This window comes from Equus quagga, chromosome 6, assembly GCF_021613505.1.
Source record: "Equus quagga isolate Etosha38 chromosome 6, UCLA_HA_Equagga_1.0, whole genome shotgun sequence".
In the NCBI taxonomy this organism is placed as follows: domain Eukaryota; kingdom Metazoa; phylum Chordata; class Mammalia; order Perissodactyla; family Equidae; genus Equus; species Equus quagga.
This window is the reverse complement of record NC_060272.1, coordinates 32,662,983-32,678,916: the sequence shown is the minus strand read 5'-3', so window position 1 is coordinate 32,678,916 and position 15,934 is coordinate 32,662,983.

The window sequence follows — 15,934 nt, the reverse complement described above, 5'->3', positions numbered from 1 at the left end:
TAAAAGTAACAGTGAAAATAGCTTTTCCTTTTCCCACCTCTTACCATCAGTGACCTAGAATCAACAGTTTTCATTTCTAATTGACAGATTTTCACAGGATTCAAACTCTAAATAACCAGTGTATATTTTATGCCATCCATTGTTTTACTGATAGAGAAGGAGCTAAAAAGTCCATTTTCCCCCTGGCATTAGGCTGCATTGAGCATGTGCATATTAACAGTCTTTTAAATGGCTATCAAGTTGAAGACTTGATAGAAGGACACAATACTGAGCCATTTGGAGTGAATTGTGCAAGATTTGCCCCAAATCACCCACATAATCATATTTGGTCTCCTTGTGGCCAGAACATAGTTTAATGTCATGACAAGTTTGGATAATTCTGTCAAATAAGATTTATCTTTGTTTGACATGAAAAGTCCTAGACGGGATCACAACAGGTGATCTAAATCAGCGCTTCTCAGACTTTAATGCGCATACAAACCACATTTTGAGAAACTTGTTACACACAGATTCTGATTCTACAGGTCTGGGCTATGGCCCGGAATTCTGCTTTTCTAGCAAGCTCCCAGGTGGTGCTAATGCTGCTGGTCTGTAGACCACACTGCCGCAGCCCGGGTCTAAAGCAGTTGTTCTCAGAGTGTGGTCACAGGATCAGCAGCATGGGTGTCACCTGGGAAGTTGTCAGGAATGCAAATTCTCAGGGCACACCTAAATTTCTCATTTAGAAATTCTGGGGTTAGACCCAGTAATCCGTGTTTGAACAAGCCCTCCAGGTGACTCTGATACAGACAAAGTTTGAGAACCATGCTCCAAACAAGTAAATCTGCTTGCCTAGATGGACTAGGTATTGTGTTGTTTGCCACGAGGAAGGGAACCAAGGCTGTCTCGGGGCTGAGACAATCAGAACAGAGAAGTCAATGCTCAGTTAACTGCAGAAAAGAATCATTTAACAGATCCGCCCACACTGGGAAGTGGGCTTTGGGGACACCGGCCCTGCCAGGGTGCTGGCTGAAACCTCGTCAAGCAGGTGTGTTCTCTACATCCAAATGTCCAGGTGGCATTGACACAGGCATTCAGCATCAGGGATATCTGACATCTGTTAACCAAGCAGCGCTGGATCGCCCAACAGAAAAGGATAAGCATGTACTTAAGCCATCTGCTATGCAAGGACACCAAAAGAATGAGAAAAAAATTTTTTTTAAGAATTTGACATTTCCAAAAAAGAAAATCAAAGTAGACCCCATGGAGCAAATCGCATTATTTGACTTCTTTACACTCATTTCACTGTTTAGTGTGATTTACTATAGTCTCTGGAGCCAGCCTGCCTGTCTCTAAGTCCCGGCTGTAGCAGGGACCAGCTGTGTAATCTTGGGCCAGTTATTCATCTCCCATTACTCAGTTTCCTCAACTGTAAGATGGCGATAATGATGTTTTGTGAAAATTAAGCATTATGTTAATATTTGTAAAACTCTTAGAATAGTGCCTGGTATTCATTAAGTGCTAAGTAAATATTAACTTTTATTACAAGTGGGTAGAAACGGCAGAAGGGCCCCACAGTTTTTGTCAGTGCTTAGGGTCTTAAAAGAATGAATTTATTCCCCAATGGAGCCTGACATGGCTTGCCAGAAATCAGACTAAGGTCAGAAACGCAAGGAGACAGCATCCAGAAGGTCTATGAGCCCTAGGGAAAGACCCAGCAAGAGCAGGATAGAACTAGACAAACTGTGGGGCTCTGCACAAAGTCAGGTGCATATCAGGAAAAGGAACAAGCCTTAAATCCTGGAGTATAAGCAAGGAGCCTTGTAAATGCTGGCTGCCCACAAGGGTGGTAACATAATGAGTAAATCTCAGAACTTTAGGCTGGATCAATGGCTCTCACCTGGGTTGCTAAGCGGAAGAGCTTTGAAAAATACTAAGATATGGGTCCCACCCCCAAAGAGTCTGTTTTGTTGGTCTGGGACATTAACTGGGCAACAGACTTCTAAAATCTCCCCAAGAGAGTTTATTAGATAACCAGGGTTGAGCACTTACACTCCTTTAAGCTCGTCAGCATTGATCCTGGAAGTTGTGATGCACCCAACTGTAGGTAAATGGCTAGAAAAACATAGTCCCTGCTTACTCATCCCTACCTTCTCTCCTCTTCATATTTGTGCTCTGGACTTACTCCATCCCTGGCTGCTGCTACTCCACATAGTGCCTCTTCATGATTCAGAAAAATGCTCCCCTTCTTCAACACACTTTGTCAAGAATTGAGAAGGGCCTATGCTGTTACCCTACATGGAAGCTAACTAGCTAGCCTACCACAGTTTCATGGCTGGTGGCAGAAGACATGAGCTTCCTGGGTCAGAGACAAAGGACTTTATTACTCATAGAAATAGCAGTAACCAGAGTACAGGCTTTTCTTGCATCATTTCTCCTAGCTCCCTTTCCCATAACAATGCAAAGGGGGCCAGATGACATCGGCACATGCAGTGGGCTTTGTTATAGGAGAGGAACTCTTAACTCAGGAAACTTAAATCTTTTATAATAGGCAATAAGCCTGCCTGCCATTTACTCCAGAGAGATTATAGTTCTACCTTCCAAGGCTGTTTGCTGTACACAACCTTGAAAAGATAATCAGGAATAAATGCAGTCAGTGCCTCTGCTGGCAAAATATGAATAAACATGTGAGACCCATGGAAACTTGTCTCCCAGACACTTTATTGTCAGAAAAATTGTTAGAACATACTAATATTATCAGAGTGAAAAATTTTATGTCCTCTGCTATGCAGCTATCATAATAAATATGCAAAACTACAATGTCTGTGATGTGAATGGATCCCTCTTACATATGGCATCATTGAGCAGTTCACGACCTGCACAATTGTACCCTGTGGCATTATGTCTCAGCTTTTATACTTTTATCTTGCTTTCCTCCTCTATCCTTATTGGTCCCTATTCTCCCTTGCCTTCAAACTTCTTTTATTTTTTCAATTATCTTCTTTATAATCCTTTTCCTACTTCTACCTCAATTTTCCACTAATTATTTACCTTAAGATTTTTTTTTATTAAGGTTATAAAAGTTAACATCCTTGTGAAATTACAGTTTACATTATTATTAGTCATGTTGTAGGTACACCACTTCACCCCTAGTGCCCTCCCCCCACCCCCCTTTCCCCTGGCAACCACCGATCAGTTCTCTTTGTCCATATGTTAACTACCACCTATGAGTGGAGTCATATAGAGTTCGTCTTTCTCTGTCTGGCTTATTTCACTCAACATAATACTCTCAAGGTCTATCCATGTTGTTGTGAATGGGACAACTTTGTCCTTTTTTATGGCTGAGTAGTATTCCATTGTATATATATACCACAACTTCTTTATCCAATCATCAGTTGCTGGGCACTTAGGTTGGTTCCATGACTTGGCTATTGTGAATAATGCTGCAATGAAGATAGGGGTGCATGGAACTTCTGGAATTGCTGATTTCAGGTTCTTAGGATATATACCCAGTAGTGGGATGGCTGGGTCATAAGGTATTTCTATTCTTAAATTTTTGAGGAATCTCCATACTGTTTTCCATAGTGGCTGCACCAGTTTGCATTCCCACCAACAGTGTATGAGGGTTCCCTTTTCTCCACAGCCTCTCCAACATTTGTCACTCTTGGTTTTGGATATTTTTGCCATTCTAACAGGTGTAAGGTGATATCTTAGTGTAGTTTTGATTTGCATTTCCCTGATGATTAGTGATGATGAGCATCTTTTCATGTGTCTATTGGCCATCCGTATATCTTCTTTGGAGAAATGTCTGTTCATGTCCCCTGCCCATTTTGTAATTGGGTTATTTGATTTTTTATTGTTGAGTTGTGTGAGTTCTTTGTATATTATGGAGATTAATCCTTTGTCGGATAAATAACTTGTGAATATTTTTTCCCAATTAGTGGGCTGTTTTTTTGTTTCAATCCTGTTTTCCCTTGCCTTGAAGACGCTCTTTAGCCTGATGAAGTCCCATTTGTTTATTCTTTCTATTGTTTCCCTCATGTGTGGGGTTATGGTGTCCAAAAAGATTCTTTTGAAGCTGATGTCAAAGAGTGTGCTGCTGATATTCTCTTCTAGAAGACTTATTGTTTCAGGCCTAATCTTTAGGTCTTTGATCCATTTTGAGTTTATTTTAGTAAATGGTGAAAAAGAATGGTTGATTTTCATTCTTTTACATGTGGCTGTCCAGTTTTCCCAGCATCATTTGTTGAAGAGACTTTCTTTCCTCCATTGTAGGCCCTCAGCTCCTTTGTCAAAGATTAGCTGTCCATAGATGTGTGGTTTTATTTCTGGGCTTTCAATTCTGTTCCATTGATCTGTGCATCTGTTTTTGTACCAGTACCATGCTGTTTTGATTACTGTGGCTTTGTAGTATGTTTTGAAGTCAGGGATTGTGATGCCTCCAGCTTTGTTCTTCTTTCTCAGGATTGCTTTAGCAATTCGGGGTCTTTTGCTGCCCCATATGAATTTTTGGATTCTTTGTTCAATTTCTGTAAAGAATGACATTGGAATTCTGATTGGGATAGTGTTGAATCTGTAGATTGCTTTAGGTAGTATGGACATTTTAACTATGTTTATTCTTCCAATCCATGTGCATGGAATGTCTTTCCATCTCTTTATGTCGTCGTCGATTTCTTTCAAGAAGGTCTTGTAGTTTTCGTTGTATAGATCTTTCACTTCCTTGGTTAAATTTATCCCAAGGTATTTTATTCTTTTTGTTGCAATTGTGAATGGGATTAAGTTCTTGAGATCTTTTTCTGTTAGTTCGTTGTTAGCATATAGAAATGCTACTGATTTATGTATGTTGATTTTATACCCTGCAACTTTGCTGTAGTTGTTGATTGCTTCTAATAGTTTTTGTATGGATTCTTTGGGGTTTTCTATATATAAGATCATGTTGTCTGCAAACAGCGAGAGTTTTATTTCTTCGTTGCCTATTTGGATTCCTTTTATTTCTTTTTCCTGCCGAATAGCTCTGGCCAACACCTGCAGTACTATGTTGAATAAGAGTGGTGAAAGTGGGCACCCTTGTCTTGTTCCTGTTCTGAGAGGGATGGGTTTCAGTTTTCGTCCGTTGAGTATGATGTTGGCTGTGGGTTCGTCATATATGGCCTTTATTATGTTGAGGTACTTTCCTTCTATACCTATTTTATTGAGGGTTTTTATCATAAATGGATGTTGGATCTTGTCAAATGCTTTCTCTGCATCTATTGAGATGATCATGTGGTTTTTGTTTCTCATTTTATTAATGTAGTGAATCACGTTGATTGACTTGCAGATGTTGAACCATCCCTGTGTCCCTGGTATAAATCCCACTTGATCATGGTGTATAATCTTTTTGATATATTGCTGTATTCGGTTCGCCAAAATTTTGTTGTGGATTTTTGCATCTATGTTCATCAGTGATATTGGCCTGTAGTTTTCCTTCTTTGTGTTGTCCTTGTCAGGTTTGGGGATCAGGGTGATGTTGGCTTCATAGAATGTATTAGGGAGTGTTCCATCTTCCTCTATTTTCTGGAACAGTTTGAGAAGGATAGGTATTAAATCTTCTTTGAATGTTTGGTAGAATTCTCCAGAGAAGCCGTCTGGTCCTGGACTCTTATTTTTGGGGAGGTTTTCTATTACTGTTTCTATTTCTTTACTTGTGATTGGTCTATTGAGATTCCCTATTTCTTCCTGATTCAGTTTGGGTAGGTTGTATGAGTCTAGGAATTTATCCATTTCTTCTAGGTTGTTCAATTTCTTGGCATATAGTTTTTCATTGTATTCTCTTATGATCCTCTGTATTTCTTCGGTATCTGTTGTGATTTCTCCTCTCTTGTTTCTAATTTTATTTATTTGAGACTTCTCTCTTTTTTTTTAGTGAGTCTGCCTAAGGGTTTGTTGATTTTGTTAATTTTTTTGAAGAACCAACTCTTTGTTTCATTGATCCTTTCTACTGTCTTTTTTGTTTCAATATCATTTATTTCTGCTCTAATTCTTATTATTTCCCTCCTTCTACTGACTTTGGGCTTTGTTTGTTCTTCTTTTTCTAATTTCGTTAGGTGTCGTTTGAGGTTGTTTATGTAAGATTTTTCTTGCTTATTGAGGTGAGCCTGTATTACAATGAATTTCCTCTTAGGACTGCCTTTGCTGAGTCCCAAATAATTTGGTATGGTGTGTTTTCATTTTCATTTGTCTCCCGATAATATTTGATTTCTTCTTTAATTTCTTCAATAATCCATTGTTTGCTCAGTAGCATGTTGTTTAGTCTCCACATTTTTGGCCTTTCCCAGCTTTATTCTTTTAGTTGATTTCTAGTTTCATTGCATTGTGATCAGAAAAGATGCTTGATATTATTTCAACCCTCTTGAACTTATTGATGCTTGCTTTGTTTCCCAAGATATTATTTACCTTAAGATTCTGATAGTTTTAGACATGACCAGCCCCATACTTTCCTGAGCCTAATCCTTATTCTTAGCACATTGGAGCAACATAAGGTGCCATCAGGACCAGGACACACAGATTAGCTCTTGAAGTTAAACTAGCAAAATCTACGTATAATGACTGAGTTCTGAACAAACAACCCATGATCTATGCTAAGGAAGAGGTGAAATGATTGATTTCTAAGTATTTTGACATGGTCTCAGGGGCATGAGGACACTTCAGGAAGACGTGGTGTGCCACAAGTAAGCTGCCATCTTACCAGTTACAAGAACTCAAATTTAACTTTCGTAAGAACTACACCACAAAGGTGGCCAAACAAAAATGTGATGACATGGGTCTGGATGTTGCAACAACAGGAAGATGATCAATACGTAATTTTTAAAGGGGAATAAAGAAAAAGAAGTAAACAGAGACTGCTTAGCACGTCCTAGGAAGACCACCTCTGGTGAAGACCAACAGAGAAATACCCATTGCGTGGGAGCTGGGACTTCACCCAGCTTTCCCAAAGACTTGGTAAGTGTTCTTTAAATCCCTGCCACTGCTTTATTTCAGTTCCACATTCAGCAAGCGACATCCCATTACTCATCCGACATCCCACCCACACTATCACAAGGAAGGACCCTACACGGGGAAAGCACCTAGCTTTGCAATGTAAAGGAACAGCCAAAGTGTAAAATGATACACTGGCACTCTGATCTACACCTCAGCCTCTCATGAGGAGTGACGGTCCCTCCCAAGAGGCAGGTCACCCCCAGAGCTCAGCACTCAGAGCCGCATCCAACACAGTCACTCAGGTGTCCTCATGAAGGCATTTTCCCAGGAAGGTCCTCCTGGAGTAGGACCAGCTGGCCTCTCTAAACTCCCCCTCATCACTTCCTGATGGGAACTGCTCCCACTGTCAGCTTTCATCCCTCCCCCAGATGAATTCCTGAGCTGAAACAGGTCCCCAACATTCCGGAAGTCCATGGAGGCAGAGCAATTACAGAGCCTTTCAGGAAGGCTCCAGCTGTCCATTTTAGGACATGCAGGCAGAATGCCACTCCCAGGACTGAAATGCAACTTCTCAACTGTTAAAAAACCAGAGTAAGATAGGGACTTGGAACCATCACACTCACCTGGGTCCACAGTTTTTCACTCTCATACATTCATTCACACAGCACCCAGAATGGGGCAGAGACGGTTAATAGGTACTGGAGACACAAAGACAAATGATATGGGATCTGCCTGCCCTGAGAGGGTCTCTCAGGGCTCCCCAGAGAAAGAGAAACAGCAGGATGATAAATATGTATCATTAGCATCAAATCAAAAGAGAGAGAGAGATTTTAGGGAACCGGTTCATGCAATTGTGAGGGTTGGCAAGTGCAAAACCTGCAGAGCAGCTGGCGGACTGGAGACCCAGGGAAGGGTTGATGTCGCAGTTTTGAGTCCAAAGGTAGTCTGGAATTCCTCCTTGAGGGACTCCAATTTCTTTCTTAAGGCCTTCAACTGATTGGATGAGGCCCGTTATGGAGGGTAATCCACTTTACTCAAAGTCTACTGATTTAAATGTTAATCATATCTAAAAAAAGTACCTTCACAGCAATATCTAGACAAGTGTTTGACCAAACAACTGGGTACCATAGCCTAGCCAAGTTGACAGATAAAATTAACCATCACAGGTTTATAGTACAAAGTGTTCCACAGACTCAGAGAGGGCCATTCCCAGCCTCCCCTCCACCCTCATCACTTCACTCCCAGACACCTCCACCATCACACACACACAAACACACACACACACGTTCTCTATCATTGAAAGAAGTGCAGGATGTTTTTTAAAATAACCTGTGTCCTGTGAATCCCTCCCTATAATTCTTTACCACCAAGCTTGCTAAACCAAGAAGCTTCCAGAGGAGGGAGATGCAAATATAAATTTTGAAGCCTTTTGGATTCCCTCAGAAAACTCATGCCAGAACACACCCCTGTTTAGAGGCATTCATGGCTCCACGGCTAGACAGGGAAGGAAGGGAGGGAAATTCACCAACCGCTTCTGCCTGCAAATTCCCCTGCCTCTACTCCTCCCAAGTTTTGCCCAAAGGAAGCCCCCATTCTCACCGCAGAGCAAGCAAAAGAGCACTGAGGTGCAAGACTTGCCCCTTTCCTTGGAAATAGGGAGAATTAGAGGAGGAGAAGCTGGCTTGCATGGTCCCCTGAGCCAGACCCCCCACCCTCTTCATCTGAATCGCCCCACAGCAGCCCAAGGCCTCCACGCTCTGCGGAGCTTCTGAAGCACTTCCACCGCAGCACCCACTCTCGCCTCCGTGGAAGTCTGCACCTCCGACTGCTCAAACCGCTCATCCCATACTTACTGCTCTCTAGGGTTATCTTTAACATCCACGTCTCCGGGTCCCTCCTGGAGCGTTGGGCTATTTTGTCTTTGTAAAGACAAATAAAACTTAAAATAAGAGGCAATAAGAATAACAATAACAACAATAATGAAAGAAGCTTCATTCTCCCTGTTGCAAATAGGGGAAGAGATTCTCCTCCCCTCCTGTTTCGAATTTTCTTTAGAAAACTTAAAATTTAGGTACTTTCTCCCCTCTTTAAAATGTATATAAATCCTTTTGAAGACTAGATAGACCTTTTGTCAGCTTTTTGACTCAGGAACATTTCTCAGGGACCTGGGAGCCATCTCTTCGAAATGTAAACATCAAGGGAGATAGCGCCCCTGTCTCCCAGTTTCCCTGGGAAGGTAGGAGCCTAACTTGAATGGGCCAGCCTGTGTTGCAAAACCACCTCCTGTCATAAAGATAGAAGGAATTTGCTCTTCCTTTATATAAAGTCAATTAGCTAACACAGTCACCTCAATTACCAGGTAAATTTAGGATGAACTGTCTGTGACAAATGACACCGCTAAGACCCCTGACTTGGGGACTAGTTCTTGTTTATCTCAAGAACATGTATGTAATGGGTTGTGTCATGTATGTAATGGGTTGACTATACTCAACCCATTATGCAAGCGGGTTTAAGGAGGTAAGATTCTTTGCAGTCTTTGCAGTCTCTTAGGGGATTGCCTTTGACGTGCATCGTCTTCTGGTTTAACGCTTAGTCAATAATTTAAGTGTTTTCTTTCTCTATTACCTCTGTAGAGAGGATTTCTGGGTTGAAATATTTTGTTTTTAGTTATATTTCCCCAACATCTTATTCTTCCTCATCCACCGACTTTAGCACAGTGTTTTCTCACACATAGAAGATTCTTTGCTGATTTTGATCATTCCTTTTCCTAATTTTCATACATCTGAGATCAAGACACATTTTTGTTAATTGGTGGAAAAAAGAATAGTAATACTGATTCAAGGAATGAAACCACAGTCAGAGAGTTTGAAAAATCTTTGAAAACTAGCTTTTTTAATGAATGTTAAACAGCAGAATAAGGATAATGTTCTTTGTGGATACCAGGAAGTATAGAGGGAAGAGGGGAAGGAAAAGGGCTAAGGAGAACTCCAGAGGGAAGAGCACAAGTAGTCATAAGAAAAATACCAAGTCTTAGAAACATTGCAAGACGCGGTGTTAATTCTAAATCTTTTTCTAAAAATTTGAGGAACTACTATGGTGTTGAAATGCACAGCTAATTCGTATAGTTTGAATGAGTCACGCCAGACATTTCAGCAGACAGGAATTTTTCTCTCATTGAAATGTAACGATAGTGAGTTTTGCCTATTAGCTGTAATCTCGTTGATACCCAGAGTCCATCTTTTATTGTGTAGTGAACTTGCAGGGTACAGATCTCACCCACCCCACTGACAGACAAGGCTGACGTGTTTTGGGTATAAAATTTAAAATCCAGGAATGTCTGATTGCTTTGTGCTATAAGTCAGCATCATGTTTTCATAGAGCAAAGACTAAAAGGTTAATAAAATAAAGGTAATTTCTGTAGAGCAAAATAAGGATTTGTCAAGTGCATCTAGCAGAGAATCTGGTGGACCCACATTTTCTGGGTACCAGGGAGGTGGATGATTTCATGGGGCAAGGATGGCACCTGGCTTTTCCATGGTCTGTGTAAGATAGCTCTCTACCCATTCCTCTGCTACTAACCAAGTGAGCATTGCTAACTCACCTTCTCGGGCACCTTGATACAGAAAAAGGCCTAAATAGCAGACTCCTATGGATACTAGAAATTATAAAATTCTGATCAATGTAAATTAATAAATTGGAATTCTGATTGACTTCTCATTCTCATATAACTTGGGTTGGTGAATGTCAGTCCCCAAGACTCTAGTCAACTTTGGGTGCACTGATAAACTCAAGACCTGAAAAACTGATAATCAGTCCCACAGATGTGGTCATCTACCAAGGTGAACCCATAGGTGATGTTTCTGTGGGGCCCAGCCTCAGCAATCTGTTAGAACCAGTTCATGTCTCTTTATGATTCACTCTCTCTCTCTCTTTTCTCATTTCATGAAACAAGTTTTAGAACTCTTGTTTATCACCTTGAGGAAAATATGCAAATAGAGAAGGGGATAAAATCACTGAGACATCAGTAAAACACCCTGCTTAATGGTCTATGTTCAACTGAATGGGGCAGGCAAAGCACCATGAAAAATAAGCACAAAATATGAAAAGTAAATCATGACAATTCTTGAGGGAATATCATCATGCCTGAGAAACCAAGCCAAACACTGTACACCACGTCATGGTCCACCTCTGAACACTAAGTAACCCCACAGGACCCGCAAGACCCCAGCAGCTCTGGCCATGACTGGATCAGCAGTGGACACGGATCTAAGGAGAGCAATCTAGAGACTACTAGTGGTGTGGTGACAGTTTGATCCAAAAGTTCTAGCAAAGTGAGGTGACAGTGAATAAACCTGAAGTTCTCTCTGTAGCTTCTGGGGTCTGTAGATAGTTTTTTGAATGTTAAAACTGTAATATGCAAGCACGGCTGACCATGTTAGCCCTCCTATTTTTGTATCCTGACCAGTACTTCTCAGCCCAGCTGAGTTTGAGAGCTCCCTTGAGATCTGACCAGGGAGGCCAGATGGTCTCCAAGCCTAGGGATGGTCATTCCAGATGGGGCGATGGAGGGTGGAAGATCCAAGATGGCGCCATGAGTAGTCCTCTTTATCTCTCCCCCTTCAAGTCTACAATTATTTGGACACTCATCGCTTAACAAAGGATATCCAGATAGCATCTCAGGACGTCTGAGAGACCCACGTGACTATACATCAGAAGGCGGACGGACTTCCCTCCGGGAGGAGGTGGAGATAGGTGAAAACTCTCTGACCCCGACCGAACAGCCTAGTACCTGCAAGCGGCTTTCTTCCAACGGACGCCCCCAGAAGATCAACACACACCTAGGGCAGGAGCAAGCACACACCAGAGGAGCGACGTTGGAAACAGGTGACCAGAACCCTACCTAAACCCCCCGCAATTACTCCTAAACACAGAGGGAAACTCTAGAGTTACACACTTGAGCCCGTGGGGAGAGTCTCGCCCCGCCATTGGCAGGGAGATCCCGCCTGGTGTCCACGGCGCCCAGAGGGTCCCAGAGAGAATCACAGAGGGAGTGGCGGCCCCCCGGCTGCCACTGCCTGCATGGCCGGGCAAGGGATTGCCAGAGATCTCAGAGAGGACTGGGGCTGGGTGGAGCTCCAGAGGCCGGCTCCGCGCCCCAGAGGAGAAGCTCCAGAGTTCCGCCTGGGCAGCAGACAAAACTCTCTGTCTGCCATTAGCGGAGGGGCCACGCCCAGTATCCACAACTCCGAGAAACTCCCGGAGAGAATCCCAGAGGGCGAGGTGACCCCCAGCTGCCGTTGCCCACCCCATGGGGCAAGGATTGCCGGAGATCTCGGAGAGGACTGGGGCTGGGTGGAGCTCCAGAGGCCAGTTCCACGGCCCGGGGGGGAAGCTCCAGAGTTCCGCCTGGGCAGCAGACAAAACTCTCTGTCTGCCATTAGCAGAGGGGCCACGCCCAGCATCCACAACACCGGGAGGGTCCCGGAGAGGAGAATATCAGGCAGGGCAGCAGCTGACCAGCTACCACTGAAATCAGGATCTCTGGCTATCCCGCAGTCAGAGCAAAGGGCTCCCCGAGTTCCTGGGGAACAGGACTGGGGCTGGGTGGAGTTCCAGCGGCCCGGCTCCGTAGCCTAGGGGGAAACCCTACAGGCTCACAGCAGCCTCAGTGAAAGCCTCTGCACAGCACTAGTAGAAAGCACCCATCCGGCAGCCACAAGGCTGGAAGACCCTGGGACAAAAGTAGCATAGCTAGGTGAGCTAACCACAGACTGTAGAAGATGCCAATAGCTCTCCTGCGACCCATAATGGACAAGTGAGATTTTGTGGGTGCCAACAGTGACGGAGCGGCAAATATAAGTGATCCTACCCCTGGCCGCTGGAAAAGCCCACAACACCGTTGCAGACCCCAAGGAGGGAGCACATCTAGGTGGGCTGCAACAGTAGGCACCAGCAGCCTGAAGCCCCCCTGTGATGGCCCCCATGGCAGAAGAGGGAATCCAAAGGACCACTGTGACTACGAGGAGGGGCCCAGGCCCAGTTAGCAACTGTGGATAGGGTTCCTGGTTGGTGCAGTATAAACAGCTGCTCCCCCACCACACCAGCAGAAACAAGTGGAAGGAGTAACTAATCTCTATCTCTATGCAGAGGCAAAAATCTACAACATCAAGCAATATGAAAAAATACATTAAATCTCCAGAACAGAAGGAAAACAACAAATACACAGACAACAATCCCAAAGAAAATGAAATATATAACCTAAATGATGATGACTTCAAAACAGCCATCATTAAAATACTCAATGAGTTAAGAGAGAATTCTGACCGACAACTCAACGAGTTCAGGAGCTATGTCACAAGAGTTTGATACGATAAAGAAGAACCAAACAGAAATACTGGAAATGAAGAACACAATAGAGGAGATTAAGAAAAATCTAGATGCACTGAACAGTAGGGCCGATAATATGGAGGAAAGAATTAGCAATTTGGAAGATGGGAATATAGAAATGCTGCAGGCAGAGGAGGAGAGAGAAGTAAGACTAAAAAGAAATGAAGAAACTCTCCGAGAATTATCAGACGCCATTAGGAGATGCAACGTAAGGATTATAGGTATACCAGAGGGAGAAGAGAGGGAGAAGGGGGCAGAAAGCCTATTCAAAGAAATAATGGCTGAGAACTTCCCAAATCTGGTGAGAGAGATGGATCTTCAGGTGACAGAAGCCAATAGATCTCCAAACTTTATCAATGCAAGAAGACCAACCCCACGGCATATAGTAGTGAAGCTAGCAAAAGTCAACGACAAGGAGAAAATACGAAGGACAGCCAGGCAAAAGAAACTAACCTACAAAGGAACCCCCATCAGGCTATCAGCAGATTTCTCAGCAGAAACTTTACAGGCTAGAAGAGAGTGGAATGATATATTCAAAAATCTGAAGGACAAAAACGTATAGCTGAGAATTCTCTACCCAGTGAAAATATCCTTCAAATACGATGGAGAAATAAAAACTTTCCCAGATAAGCAAAAATTAAGGGAGTTCATTGCCACAAAACCTCCTCTTCAGGAAATCCTCAGGAAAACCCTCATTCCTGAAAAATCAAAAAAAGGAAAGGGGCTAAAAAACCAAGAGCAGAGGAGATAAGTAGAAGGACAACAACAGAGAGTAACAGCTCTTCATCAGAACAGATTAAACCATGGGACGAGAAACAAAGGAAATTGAAGAAAACCGGAGAACAAGACATAAAATGGTAGTGGTAGGCCCCCACGTCTCAATAATCACTCTAAATGTAAATGGATTGAACTCCCCAATCAAAAGACACAGAGTGGCAGGATGGATCAAAGAACAAGACCCAACAATATGCTGCCTCCAGGAAACACACCTCAGCCCCAAAGACAAACACAGACTCAGAGTGAAGGGATGGAGAACAATACTCCAAGCTAATAATGAACAAAAGAAAGCAGGTGTCGCTATACTAATATCAGACAAGGTAGACTTCAAAGCAAAACAGATAAAGAAAGACAAAGAGGGACAGTATATAATGATAAAAGGGACTCTCCAGATGGGGCCATTAATGGAGGGGATGGGGGAGCATCCACCACAGACAGAGGGATCCTGCAGTCAAGGGTATGTCCCAACAGCAGCGACCAGTCCTAATTTCATGTGGAACTTTTCACAGGTAAACAAGAGGAAAACCAACAGCATGAAAGAGAGGTACCAGATGAAAAAGCATTGTGAATGATCCCGGAAGAAACAGAAAAAAACTTATTTAATCTTTGAAGTAATTTTCTCAAAGAGATTAAGTTACAGTATTCATAAAGCAAGAAAAAGCTGCTATATAAAATTCTAATTAGAGAACAAGAAAGAGTTCTTATAAAATGAAAACATTCTTGCCAAAATAAGAAACTCGCTAAAAAAGCTGACTAGCAGAATGTGTACAACTGAAGACTGAATTAGTGATTGGAAGACTGGGTCGTGCAATCCTATCAGAGCATTGAACAGACATGTAAAAATATGGAAATTATAAGAATCAAGTAGAAACAAAGAGGACAAATGCAAGATAAAAGAGAATAGATAGGAAACTGAATCAAGAAAATAATAAAAGAGAATTTCCCTGAGCCAAAGAAAGATTTCGTCATCCGAAAAAGAGCTTCTGGTGTGAAATGGGATACCAGAAGACAGTAACTGGAACTTTGCTTCTAAAGTGCTTCACTACATTTCTTTTGAGGTCCATGACAATTCTATATTTAAATATAGCTTCGAAAGAACAAGAACTACGTAGAATCTGTCTGCTAAATGTGCATACACAATTTCTGCAAGGAATATTTTTTATATACTTGCCAGACTTATTCAAATAAGGCATTCATTCATTTTATTCTGCTTTTAGCAAACATCTGGTGTAGGGCAATATAGCCCATGGATTATCGCTCAGTATTTGCTAGTTAGCTAAGAAACACTAACAGGCTGTTTTATGTTTGTGAGAACTACAAAAAAATACTTTTCTTTGAGGTAGTGTGATTTAGAGGATAAATTATAACCACCTGAGCTTCCACAAATGGAAAGATTTCTTCACAATAAAATATGTTGAATCAACTGTATTTAGCAATGATTCTATGGCCGCATATTCATTCGTAATCTCTGGAACCTAATCCTTTCCTGTGCACTTACAAAGTTTCATTTAAAGTTTAATAAGTTAGTAAAGAAAAGTTCACACACACACACACAGACACACACACACAGAACATACAAAATAAACATTGACCGTTAACTGTGAGGCATTCTCTTAAATATCTGTTTTAAAATGTTCTCTTTTAATGTCTTACTGAAGTTAACATCTTCCCTGTTAAAAATTAATTTTGTCTGATTGCCCAGGGGCTAAGGAAAATGGAGCCAGAACAATGGCTGATAGATAACGGCCTAAGTAGTAGAGAAGATTTTGAATGTGTTATTGCTGTGGTTACTGTTGTTTTAAGGAAATTAAACATACTTTGCCCCCAAAGTTTC